Genomic DNA, 13967 nt, shown 5'->3' on the forward strand with positions numbered 1-13967 from the left:
CTTTTATATGATTAGTATTATTTATATTTTTAGTATTTATAATATTATATTTTAATAAAATATATATAATACATATATCATTTTGTATACAATAAATAAATAAATAAATAAATAATTATTTATTTATAATTAATTTAAACCAATTTTATAAAAAAAATAGTGAATTTTAAATATAAATAAAAATATTTATTTATTGAGAAGACAAATATAAATAAAAGAATTTTGATTGAGTTTCACATATAATAAGTGATAAATTTAATTAAATTAATTTATTTATTAAATATATTTAAAATAAATAAAATTACTAAAATATTGAAAGTGATCGTTTTTGTGAAATGGACAAAAAGTAAAAAGGAATAATCCGTAAAAGAACGGAAGGAATGCTAATTAGAAAAAATCAGCACTATTAGATTTATTATAAATTTAAACTGCAAGTAGTATATGCTACATGCAATAAAAATATGTGTTATTTATTTATGTTTAAACTCTATAAATATGTTAGGTATTTATTTTATAAAAATATGTCATATGTTTTGATTCTTTTATATTGTATTTATATTATACTAACATAAATTACGTATTTTCTACACTAATGTCGTGTCTTGTTTGATAACAAAATTACACACGATATACTATTAACACTATACTGAATTTTATTGTAATAGTAATATAGACACTACGGGTCTATTTCTTTAGAGGGGTTCGGGGGAATTTAGGTTTGAATTTGGTTTTTATTTTGAATTTTGAGATGGGTTTGAATTTTGTTGTTTCTTTTATGTTTGGGTTTGGTTGGAGTTTTGAGAGTTTTGATGGTATTAATTTAATGGATAATGAATAAAATAATATAAATGTGTATTAATTTAATTGATAAAATTTATATTGTATGACCTGATTTAAATTTATAATGTACCCAATATATATATATATATTTAAATTTTTATTTATTTGTATTATAAAAAAAATTATTCTCTACAAAATGACATATATTATATATAATTTATTATAATATAAATAAATATTAAATAATTATAATTACATGTTCCTGTGCACGGTCGTGCACAAAACCCCTGAATTTTTCGAATTTAAATAAAAAAAGTAAAAAACTGTAGCATATTGGCAACTGTTGAACAAAAGAAAATTAAATGAGTTCCGCGCCATTTTCCAAACCTACAGTAATCGCAAAGGAGGTTTGGCCCATAATTAGTTAGATTTTGTGATGTTTGTTTGTATTGTAATGGCATGTTGAAAATTCCCAACGCATGTGATGGATTGAAAGAGGTTCTTCGGGTTTTGTAGTAGATTAAAAAATAATATTTCCTCCGTCTCATACAATAGTCTTGTTTATTATTTTTGTATGTTCCAAAACAATAGTCTTATTTCCATAAATAACCATATCACCATAAAATTATTCATATTTTTTTATTTTTATTACACAATTGTCACTATTTTTTACACTAATACACTCACAAGGACAAAAAAGTATTTATCCATATTTTTTACCAACTACCCATGTAATATCAATATTCCTTAAATCTTATCCCCAACTCAATTAAGACTATAGTTCTGGGATAGAGGGAGTAATATTTTATTGGTTAGTGAAAATATGTAAGAGATTTTGGTATTTTTGTTCTTTGACTTTTTGTATAAAGTAATTATACGTGTAATGGTACGTTTGTAATTTAAATAAAAGTTAAGGTATTTTGGTATTAGTCTATGATTATTTTTTCTAAAATATGAAATAAATACTTTGAAATTGGCCAGACAAAAATAGAAAAAGAGTACTTTGAATTGAGACGGAGTAAGTATTTATATTATATTTGTATTATATTAATATAAATAATATATTATTTATCTATTTATTATGTATTGTCCATTTTTATTTGAAATATCGACACTATATATATATTGAAATATTGTCATATATTGTCCGTTCATATATTGTATTTGTATTATATTAATCTAAATAATATGTTACTTATCTATTTATTATGTATTGTCCATTTATATTTGAAATATCGAAACCATATATATTGAATATACTCCATTGTTCTATATTAAATTATATATATTTTTATTTTAGTCTGTTTCAATTTATTTGACATTTTTCTATATTTTTAATTCAAAATATATTTAACAAATATAAATTAAATTATTTAACTTCATAATACATAATATCATATATTATGTAGAATTTACTCAAAATTCATTTATTTTTGATAAATAAGTATTTTTATATATATTTAAAACATCCATTTTTTATAGAATTATTTTATATTAGATATATATATTATTTACTTATTTACATAAAATAAATTTCTCTACAAAATAATAATCATATTTTATATATATTATAATGAGATATAGTCATTTTTAAAATATTCAAAGACATATTTTAAAATTTTTTAACTATATATATTTATTTTTATTTGAAAAATACTAGTAATACTATTTACATAAAAAATAATAATAATAATAAAATAATATCATAATTTAATATTATTAACTAATTAAATTTTTTTATAAATATTAAATTAATCATTTATTGGGAACTGAGGAAATATTAATTTGGAGTACTAACAACATATGTGTCGATGAATGAAGAATAAATATTGTATTTGATAAATCGATAAGTATGTAAAAAATAAAATACTTTAAAATTATAAGGATCTACATTAAATAAAACAATATCTGTATTGATTAATAAATAATAAAATTTGTATTTGATTAATAGATAAGTATGTAAATGATAAAATACTTTTATATTATAAGGATCTACATTAAATAAAGATGGCTATGAATGGAGTATTTCAATATAATATTATAAAAAATATTTTATTAATATTATGAAATTTATATTTATTTAATAAAGAGTATGTTTATTGGTTTTGTTTGATTGTATTTTATTTGGAAGATATTATATAAAATAATTGATATTCTTTTCATCTAATTTTTTTTACTTGTTATTTAAATTTATTCTTATTTTATTTTTTAAGTAAAAAATTTTTATTTTTCTACTTTTAATTTACCTTAAAAAAATTTATTTTCATTATTATTATTTTTTAATTCATACCTTATCAAAATTGATATATATATATATATATATATTTATTTACGATGGAGGGAGCATATAAATATATATATATATATAAATATATATGTATGAATTTGAAGAAAAAATAAAATAAATTATTGTAGATAAACTACAAAAATAGAAATACAACTAAAGTTTCATTTTATTATTTTATTTTAAATAATACCCCGTCTCATAACAAAATATCAATTTTTTCATTTTAGCCCGTCTTATAACAAAGTATCTATTTTATTTTTTAGTAGTTGTACTATCTAACTAAACAAATACCCTTACAACTTATAATATATTACACAGATGTCATTACTTTTATATCACACTATGCTAATAAGGTTATTTTAGTCATTTCTATTTTATTCTTTTTACATCTCAATATAATACTAATATTTTTAAAACCCTGTGCAAAAATCAAATTGATACATAGTTATGGGACCGAAAGAGTATTGTTTTTTAATAGCATATTTTTTCAAATATTATTAAAAAATATTATATATATTAACACAATATATAATATTATCGACATAAGTTCTCATATTTAATATAAAAAAATAAATTCACTCAAAAATATAAAATAAACACACCCTAAGATGTTACTGTTGATTGATATTAAATTTTATTAAATTATTTTACTTTATAATCATCCAGTCTCAAATTAAAGTATTTTTTTAGTTTATTTCATTCAAAAATATCCATTTTCTATTTTAGTAAATAATTATACACTAATGCTAAGATAGCTTTAAAATTCACCTAAATTATAAATATATCATTACAGATACAATTATTATGTATATAAAGTCAAATGACAAAAATATCAAAAACTCTTTACACAGTTTATTAACCAATAAAATACTATTATTTTTGTAATATATAATAATATTTTTAGTAATATTTATGAAAAATTATATCACTAAAAAATGAATTGGATGAACAGATGTATTTTTACGATTTTTACTCTAAACAGTATATTCAATTATACAAAAGTGAAAAAAGATTCTAACTTTATTACGGTTTGTTCTATAAAAATGTAAATAAGCTCAAAATATAGATACGCATGATGGATTGATATGCTTCTTTTGTTCGTGATGTTTGAATTTTAAAATTGAAATAATGATATCATTTGATATAAATAAATATTAATACGATATTTTTAAATATAATATTAATTTTTATTATAATATAAAAATAAAAATAAATATTTAACCTGATATTTTTTTAAAAAATTTTAATTAATAAAAAAAAAATTGAGTAAAAACATACACACAAACAAAATCATACTCTATCCCTCATTTAACAATCTATCTATTTTTTCATTTTGGTCCGTCTCATAACAAAGTATCCATTTTTTTTTTTAGTAATTGTATCATCTACCTGTCATTACAAATACCCTTCCAATTTACAATATATTACACAAATGTCATTACCTTTATATCATACAATACTAATAGGGTTAATTTAGTCTTTTTACTTTTATTTCTACTTTATCCCAATATAATATTAATATTTTTAAAACTCCGTGAAAAAAATAAATGGATATATAGATATGGAACGGTGAGAGTAATAAAATTGATATGTAAGCTTATATACATTTAAGGCAAGTGATATTAGGTATGTTCTTCGTATTTTTGTTAATTTTTTTTCTATTTAATAATTTAATTTTCTTATAAAAAATTATAATCAATAATTTTATCTAAAAAATGATAACATTTTTTTTTCAAAAAAAAAAAAATGCCCATCATTTTCGTGCGCGCATTTCTGGTTTGGTTTCATCATTTAGGACTTTAAGTCATTATCAAAATTTTAAGGTTTATTTATTTATTTTTTATTTTTTTATTTTTAAATATATATATATATATATATTTTATAATTTTCTCTTCCAATAATTTTGATGGTAAAAATAATATTTAGTGGAGTAGTTATGGTAAAATGTTTTTTATTACCTTCAAAGTGATTAAGTGAACTTATATCTTTCCACGTAGTTGGGTGAGTATTTATTAAGCTATGTTTGTTTTGCACTTGGAGGACAAGTGAGGAATTTAATTATATGCTGTGCATTTTTCTTTAATTTTTTACTATTAAATTGTTTTTTTTAATGAATTTTAATGATAGAATAAATTTATTTTCATGTTACAATATATTTTTGGGGCAATATTATCTATAAATTAATCGAAATGTGTCAAAGTTGTTAACACACCTCGTTACAAAAGGATTCAGACATAATTCTGTTAACACTAATTTTAAATTGCAATTCCCTAAAAATAATAATAAATAATACAAAATACCTTTTGTAAAAATAAAAAATTATCAAATAATATATATTTAATTTAAAATAATATATTTTATATTTTTGAAACAATTCTGTATTTCAAACATCAAAAATAAAAATAAATCAATCCATCTAAAAATATTGGATGAATGAAACCAAGGTATCTAGCTAGGTTTACCCGTAACTTCATCAACTGTTATCAAGAATGATTAATAGTAGTCCCGTAAGGGATGGCCCGGTGGTGTAGGGGTTGAACTTGTGACCGTGAGGTCATGGGTTCAAACTCGTCACCGCATATACACATTGTATAATCGATAGGAGTGATTTATTTAATTAATATTTGATTTATAAAGTATATATTATTAAAAAAATACAATTATACAATTTTTTTTTCCTTTTTTTGTCAATAATTTAAGTGTAAATTTGGTCAAAATAAGAAAATCACTGAGGTAAAGCTATACATTTGTTTTTTTCTTTTTTGTCAATAATTTTTTAAAAATAAAGTAATTCTCCATCCTTCAATAATTTTTTAAAAATAAAATAATACTCCATCCTTCTCTTGACAATCTATCTATTTTTTTAAAATTTTTGGTACATTTCATAACAAAATATCTATTTCATTTTTTTTTATAATAATAATTGTACTTTCTATAAACATTAAAAATACTCTTACACCTTACAATATATTACACAAATTCTATTACATTTATATCACACAATACTAATAAAGTTATTTTAGTCTATTTTTACTTTATTTATACTACATCCTAATATAATACTCCCTCTGTCCCTTAACAATCACTACAAGAAAAAAATCATTTTTGTAACAAAACTTTTTTGTCTCTAAATCTACTTTTGCCGTTACTAATGACATTAGAGACGGAATTAGTAATGGAATTACGTTAACTACGTGAACTTTATGGACGGAATTCCGTTACAAATATATTATTTTTTTGTAGTGAATCTATCTATTTTTTCATTTTGGTCCGTCCTATAACAAAGTATCAATTTCCTTTTTTAGTAATTGTACTATCTACCTAACATTATAAATACCATTCCAATTTACAATATATTATACAAATGTCATTACCTTTATAGCATACAATACTAATAGGATTAATTTAGTCATTTTACCTTTTATTTATACTTTATTCCAATATAATACTAATATTTCTAAAATTTCGTGCAAAAAGCAAATGAATATATAGATATAGGACGTAAAAAAAGTACTAATATTCCTAAAATTCTATGCAAAAAGCAAACAGATACGTAGATAAGAGACGAAAAAGAGAGTATTCATTTTCTTTAAATATATAAAAGGAACTCAAGATTTATAACATAAGTATATATAGGTTAAAATAAAAATAAAAAAAATAAAGAGAGAGAGAGAGAGAGAGAGAGAGAGGGGGGGGGGGGGGGGGGAGAGGGGGACAATAATCTTTTGCAGGCTTTGTTGTGACAAATGTAGAATGACTGTTACTTTATCTTTTAGAGGGAGAGAGAGAGAGATCTAGAGAAAGAGAGAGAGAAGTGCAGTTTTGTAATAAGATGAGATATAAAAGGAAACAAAACGACTCTTATCAGTTAATAGAGAGGCAGACAGACAGAGAGATTCGTTTTTACCATTTGGGGTTAATATATACTCTATTGTTTGTTACTTGCCCCATAAGGTAAGGAACCAACGTGTACTAAAATTAACACACTATATATATATATCTATATATAATTAAATAATTCATTCTTCTGATCAGACTAACATTGCAATTTATTTATTTATTTATTTAATGGTTACATATATACATATATATACACACATAAAAGTTCCATATTGTGCGACGTGTGCATAAGTCCAACAAGTTCGTGTCTTTTTATTCGAATATTTTTACCATAATTCCAAGGCATTTAAGTTTGAAATCAGCCATGCACATGCACATGCACATGCACATGCAATATAGAGAGAGAAAAGGGAGAGAGATGAGTTGCATTCGTCGTTCATGCTTGATTTCGATTTAAAATTGGATGTTTTATTTAAATAGTATTCTAATATAACATTTTATAGAAAAAGAATATATTCCCTCCGTCCCAATATAATAGTCTTGTTTATCATTTTTGTCCGTTTTAAAACAATAGTCTCATTTTTATAAATAATCGTATCACTATAAAACTACCATTACTTTTTCATTATTATTACACAATTGCCACTATTTTTTACACTAATATACTCATAAGGGCAAAAATATTTTTTACGTGCCAAACAAAACCCATATTATACTTTTGGGACGGAGAAAGTATTATTATTATTGAAAACAGTACGAAGTGAACAATGTTAAAATGTGTTTAAAATAAAAAAAAAAAAAAAAAAAAAAAAAAAACAAACAAACCATATATATATTCATACAAACTAAACATATATTTTAAGGAAAAAATCATTTTTGGTCCAAATATAATTAAAATTTATCAATTTTGGTCTCAATATAAAAATCTTATCAATTTTGATCCCAATATAACCAAAACTCATCATTTTTTGTTCAATATAACCAAAACTCATCATTTTTTGTCCCAATATAAATTTTTTATCAATTTTAGTCCCAATATAACCAAAACTCATCATTTTTTGTCATAATATAATCAAACTTTATCTTTTTTGATCCCGCTGTCAACAAACCTACGAAAAATGTTAACGTGGACTTGCAAGATTGTGCAATTTCTTCAAATATAAATATAAGGTTTGATTTCTTTTCACGTCAGCATTTTTCGTTGGTTTGTTGACAGTGGGACAAAAAAAGATAAGGTTTGATTATATTGAGACAAAAAATGATGAGTTTTAGTTATATTGGGATTAAAATTGATAAAAAAAATAAAAATATATTTGGACAAAAAATAATGAATTTTGATTATATTGAGACAAAAATGATGAGTTTTGGTTATATTGGAACCAAAATTGATAAGATTTTTATATTATAACCAAAATTGATGAATTTTGGTTATATTGAGACCAAAAATAATTTTTTCCCTATACTTTAATGAATACTAGTATATTAGTAAAAAACTAAATAAGTTGATTGTGAAATAAGGTATACAATGAGTTGGTAAATTAATGGAGTTAGGGGGAAACAATAATAAAAATGCGTACATTGAGTATTTAAATGACGTAATTATTGTAGTAAAATTAAAATTTTGTAAATAAATGTGAAATTTACAAGTATAAAATAAAGTGTGCCTAAGACTTTTTATAAATAAAAATATGAAAAGATAAAAAGAAAAAAGAAAACAAACATAAAATTTGTAGACATTGTATATTTATATATCCTTGTTAAATTAATTTATCTATATTGATTTTATTTTTTTTTGTAATAATTAAGTATTTGAAGGTGTTATTTATTTATTTATTTATTTTTTATTTTTTGATTTTTATAAAAGTATTTTAGAATCGCAATTGAAAAATAATATTGAGATAATTAAACAATACAAATGGAGTATAGTACTCCTAGCCGTTCAACAACAAATTTACCCGTGTTTGGAAGAGGTTGGGATTTTAGTTTTGGATTTTAATAGTAAAATTTTAAATTTTAATAATTATTTGATGTGATATGAATCGATATTAATATGATATTTTAATTTTAAAATTAATTTTTAATATTCACTCTGTCCCAAAACTATAGTTTGAGTTGTGTTTGACACGAGATTTAAGGAATATTGATATTATATTGGTAGTGGATAAAAAGTACGGGTAAAAGACTTTTTTGCCTTTGTGAGTGTATTAGTGTAGAGAGTAGTGGCAATTGTGTAATATTAATGAAAAAGTAAGGGTAGTTTTATAATGATATGATTATTTATGGAAACGACACTATTGTTTTGAGACGGACAAAAATAGTAAACAATACAATTGTATTGGAACGGAGGCACTATAATATAAAAAATAAAAGAATATTTAATTTTATGATTTTTAGGATAAAATTTGATGAGTAATAGTATAATTCACCGAAATTCCACAAACAAACACATCGAGGTTATGATTGGTTTAATTTTTAGTATTCCCAATAAAAATTTCGACTCACATTTTACAAACACAATTTTGACGAATAAAATAATACTCCTTCCGTCCTAGATACCATGTCCACATTGCCGTTTCTGTCCGTCCCATATCCCATGTCACTTTCTTTTTTTGAAAATGATTACACACTTTAATCTCATTTTAAATTTTTTAATTTTTTTTAAAAATTTTAATTAAACAAATTAATTATCTTAATCTTAATTTATAATTATTTATATTATAGAATAATTATTTTCACTAATACATTCTTAATTATCTACTAGTTACACCCCCTTCTAAAATACCGTGTCTACAGTATAGCAGACACGATATCTGAGACGGATGGAGTATTATTTATTTATTTTTTTTTACAAAATATCGTATCAAATTAAAAATGATGGAATAAAGTAGTCCAAAATCAATGTTAACATCATTGTTCACTTATTCCACATAATATGACACACTATAATAAATAAATAATAAAAAAAATATATTATTATTATTATTAATAATTTAAAAAAAGGGGATTCTTGGTGAAGACGAGGCAGTACATGTGAAAAACTTAAATTGGAAATAAAATACGATAGAGAAAAGTTTCTTTAATAAATGAAGCGGGGGTGAGTCATAGATTGATGTCCAATAAAGTTGACCAATTCTTTTATTTAAATAATACTTTAGTACTCAATATTACTTGCATGCCCTCAAAGTGGTAACCCTACTCAATATTTTAATTATTATTATTATTATTATTATTATTTTATGTCATACAGGACAATAATTGAGCACATATATTTTATGCTTCATACATACAATGTACATATATATACATGCATGATGGGGTGGGGTGGGGTGGGGTGGGGGTTCATCGTACATCTGTGCATTATAAGTTCTAAAAAATTCAATGATAATAATAATTTGTATCTATATGCTACATCACATCTTTCAATATAATTGTATTCTATCAAAATATTTTGAGCAAAAAATATACTCGATGGGAAAGTCACACTAGGCGAACCATGTGCGGTATCATAACAAGTCCAACCCCTATACCACCAGACCATTCTTACGAGACCTTTCTTTTCTTTTTTTTTTTTTTTTTTTTTTTTTTTTTTAAGTTCTATAAGAGGTGGTTCATTTTTATTTTTAGTAAATTAACAAATATTTTTATTTACCTTTAAAACTCTATATTTTTTTATAAAATTAATTTATAGTAATGATAAATAAATAAATATATATTTTTATTTATTTCTATTATATAAGATTTTATTCTTTATAAGATGATATTTATATTGTATATACTTTATTGAGATATAATGTTAAAATATTTAATATATCAACGACACTACTTATATAAAAAATAATAAAATAGTATCATAATTTATTATCAATAATTTACGAATTTACATTACCTATGTGATCTTAACAAAAAGGATTTAACTCTCGGGGGACATGAGTACTTAGGGTGTGTTTGTTTGGGGGATTGGATTTTTAATCCACTATTCATTCAATTTTTTCCCCCAAAAAAATATTAAATCAAACGCCTATTTTTTATTTTTTATATTATATTAAAAATCAATTTTGCATTCAAAATATCACATCAACACCTACTTATATCACATCATACAACTATTCAAATTCAAAAATTTTACTATTCAAATCCCAACTCAAAATCCAAACGTATATATTTGTTATTTACGTCTATTTCACAATAAATTATACCATATTTTTTAGTTCGTCTGTTTCAGGCCTTTGAGATTTTACGGTAAATTAAAATATAATAATATTTTATTAATTAATAAAAATATGTAAGAAATTTTGATACTTTTATCATTTGATTTTATGTAATATTCCTTCCCTTATACTCCAAATGAGTAGTACATTAAAAATAATAGTATTTTATTAGTTAATGAAATTATTAAAAGCTTTTAACATTTTTGTTATTTGACTTTATGTATAAAATAATTATATGTGTAATGGTATGTTTGTAATTTAGGTAAAAATTAATGATATTTCGATTTTCATGTAAAATTACTTTTACTCAAATATGAAATGAATACTTTAGAATGGGACGGAAGAAGTAAATTAATTGTATATGTAATGATATATTTGTAATTTAAGTAAAAGTTAAGTATATTTTGATATTAGTATATAATTATTTTTACTAAAATAAAAAATAAATACTTTTAAATGAAACTAATGAAATAATAAAAATGATACTTTTAGTTAAGACAGAGAGAATATCTTTTAGTAAATTTAATTATATTTTTATTATCAATATTCTCAAATTTATTTGTATTAAGATATATTAATATCATTATATCAAATTAAATATAAAGAGCAAAACATCTTTCCACAAAAAGTACTATCAACTATTTTCTCCGTCCAATTTCTATTATCCTAAAGTGTATTTACACGGGTTTTTAGGTGATTATTTTTTGTTATGAATTAACAAATTTGCTCTTAATTGTATGATAGATATTAAAAGTAATAAATAAATGAAGAGTAAAAATATAAAATTTGTATTTAAAAAAAGAAATAAGACAATAGTTGTTGGACGTCCCAAATAGGAAAATAAGACATTAGTTTGTGGACGGAGAGACTATTATTTTTTAACTTCTACAACACGGTGTTTTAGGTAATATAAATTAATAAATTATTAATACTAAATTATGATATTATTTTATTATTTTTTATACTAGTAGTATTGTTGATATTTTAAATATTTTTACGATCATATGTCAATAAAATATATACAATATGAATATTATTTTGCAGATAATAAAATTTTATGTAATACAAATAAATAAAAATATATATTTACTTATTTATAATTAACTTAAAACTAATTTTATAAAAATTGAATTTTTTTAAAATGTAGATATTATTTATTTATTGAAGAGAGATTTACAAATAAAAATGTTTTGAGTGGCCCTACATGTAAGATATTACAAATTTAATTAAATTATTTTATATTTGTTAAATATTTTAAGATAAATAAATTTATTAAAAATAAAAAATGATCATCTATTATTAAAAAAAAAAAAAAAAAAAAGGTTCATTTGTGACAAGAGAGAATAGTATATATCTTGTCCAGACTAATGAAATACATATTTTTAATTTATCTTGAAAACTATACTATTAGATATATATTTATTTAAAAAAAATAAAATATTTACCACATATTTTTATTATTTAGATTCTTTGTTTCTTTTAAAAAATATCACATCAAATCATTATTTATTTTATTTTATATTATACTACAAATTTATTTCATATTCAAAATATTACATTAATTTTTATTTATATCACATCAAATATTTATTTAAATTCAATTTTTTACTATTTAAAAATTCAAACCCAAAAACTAAATTCCGCGCAGAAAAATTATTTATGAAATAAATTATTGTTTCCGTACTAAAATTTCATATCGACATTCACAGTTCTCCTATTAATCATAAATAAGAAATTAAATGCAACTTTTGAGACGATCTTCATTAAATATTATAGCTATGTTTAGATAAGAGTAGAGTTTTTCTCAAATAATTTAAAAAAAATATATATACATTTAAAAAAAAAGGTATTTAATATAATATTTTATAAAAAAAATGCTTAATTTGATAAACTTTTCAAAAATTATATTAATGAATAGTATAAATTTTTTTAGAAATGTACATGTAAACAAAGGTTGTCCATTTTGTATTTTTAGATGAATTTCTTTTTTATACTATTTTCGTTCGGATATAAGGATCATATTTATTTATTTTTTTTTTGTGTTGATCTTTAATATTAATTATTATATTAAAACACAACACAAATCAAGAAAATAGACAGAAATAAGTCGAATATTGTCTTATAATACTAATAGAATGACATTTATACAAAAAGTTGTACAAATATAAAAATATTTTTAATGTTAAATACAATTAAGCAAAAGATAAATGTAATATTTAGAGGCAGACAAAAAAAGTATTAGATATTGAAAATTATATCGATAATATAAAAAATAATATTTTTTAAAAAAGTTATTACTTTTTGTAAATATATAAATATATGTATGTATATATTGTACAATCTGAAAAACACAATGTGAACAAATACAATTGTGCTTTGGTTTCAATCATGTAAGTTTTGGAAGCTTCCTAAAATAGATACCTATCCTCAAATTCAAACTTATTTTAAAACAAGGAAATTAATTAAGACTATGGAATTTTTTATTCAGTTTTAAAGAATGATTTATTATATAATTCTTGAAATTCTATATACAAGCAGTACTCCCTCCGTCCCAGATATCATATCCATGTTGCCGTTCCTGTCCGTCCCACGTACCATGTCACTTTTTTTTTTTGGAAAATGATTACACACTTTAATCTCATTTTAAATTTTTAATTAAACTAATTAGTTATCTTAATCTTAATTTATAATTATTTATATTATAGGATAATTATTTTCACTAATACATTTTTAATTATCTACTAATTACACCCCTCCTAAAATACCGTGTCTACAGTGTGATAGACATGGTATCTGGGACGGAGAGAATATTATTGTTGATGTAATTTTTCAACAAAAATAAAGTAAAATTC

The sequence above is a fragment of the Andrographis paniculata genome, unplaced genomic scaffold (assembly GCF_009805555.1).
Source record: "Andrographis paniculata isolate CXL003 unplaced genomic scaffold, ASM980555v1 Contig75END, whole genome shotgun sequence".
In the NCBI taxonomy this organism is placed as follows: Eukaryota; Viridiplantae; Streptophyta; class Magnoliopsida; order Lamiales; family Acanthaceae; genus Andrographis; species Andrographis paniculata.